Source organism: Sorex fumeus, unplaced genomic scaffold (assembly GCF_029834395.1).
Source record: "Sorex fumeus unplaced genomic scaffold, SorFum_2.1 ptg000134l, whole genome shotgun sequence".
NCBI classification, from domain to species: domain Eukaryota; kingdom Metazoa; phylum Chordata; class Mammalia; order Eulipotyphla; family Soricidae; genus Sorex; species Sorex fumeus.
The window spans coordinates 2,747,480-2,748,672 of NW_026606191.1; positions in this window are offsets into that span (position 1 = coordinate 2,747,480).

The following is a 1,193-nucleotide window of genomic DNA, read 5'->3' on the forward strand; positions in this document are numbered from 1 at the left end:
GTCTCCAACTACTGTTGTGTTGCTAGCAATGTCCTCCTTAAAATCAATTAGCAGTTGTTTTAAATATTTAGCTGTTCCCTCATTAGATGCATATACATTTAAGAATGTGATTTCTTACTGTTGTACGTATCCCTTGATGAAGAGAAAATAGCTTTCACTGTCCTTCCTAATCTTTTTAAGCCTGAAATTAATGTTGTCAGATACTTGTATGATCACCCCAGCTTTTTGAGGGAGCTGTTTGCTTGCAGGATTGTTTTCCATCCTTTCACTTTGAGTCTGTGTTTGCTATGACTGTTGAGATGAGTTTCTTGTAGGCAGCAGAATGTTGGGTTTTGTCTCTGAATCCATTTTGCCACTCTGTGTCTTTTAATTGGTGAATTTAGACTGTTGATATTGAGAGATATTATTGTTGTGGGGTTTTGTATCATCTTTCTGTAAGGGTCTGTTGTGCTTATAGGGTTTGTCTTGTCTTATAGTAGCCCCTTTAGCCCTTCTTTTAGGTTTGGTTTTGAGTCTATGAAGTTCTGGAGCTGCTATTTATCTAGAAAATAGTGTACTGTTCCTTCAATTTTGAGTGAGAGTTTAGCCAGATAGAGTATTCCTGTTGACGCATTTCAGTGAGTTTTTTCACTATATCCCCCTATTGCCTTTGGGCTTGGAGGGTTTCCTCTGATAGGTCTGCCGTGAATCTAAGGGATGCTCCTTTGTATGTGATTTCCTTCTTTGACCTTGCTGCTTGCAGTATTGTGTCTCCATTGGCAGCATTGATCATTCTGGCTATGATATGTCTTGTAGTGTTTTTGTTAAGGTCTCTTTTAGCTGGCACCCTTCGGGCTCCTTGAACCTGAATGGCTGCATTGTCAAGCTCTGGGAATTTTTCAGCAATGATTTGTTTAACCGTGGCTTTTTCATTGGGATTGTTTCCCTGAGCTTCTGATACTCCAATAATTCTAATGTTGTTCCCCTTGGAATCGTCTCCTAGGACTTTGATTCACTCTAGAGATATTTTGAGGTCCCTTGCTATTGTTTGTTGTTGCCTGTTGACTTGGTGGAGCTGATCTTCAAGCTCACTGATTCTGTCCTCAGAATCAGTGGGTTATTCTACTATTGAGGGAACAGACTGAGTTTTTTATTTAATCTATGGAATCTTTAATTTGTGACATTTCTGTGCGTAGCTTTCCAATTTCTACTCT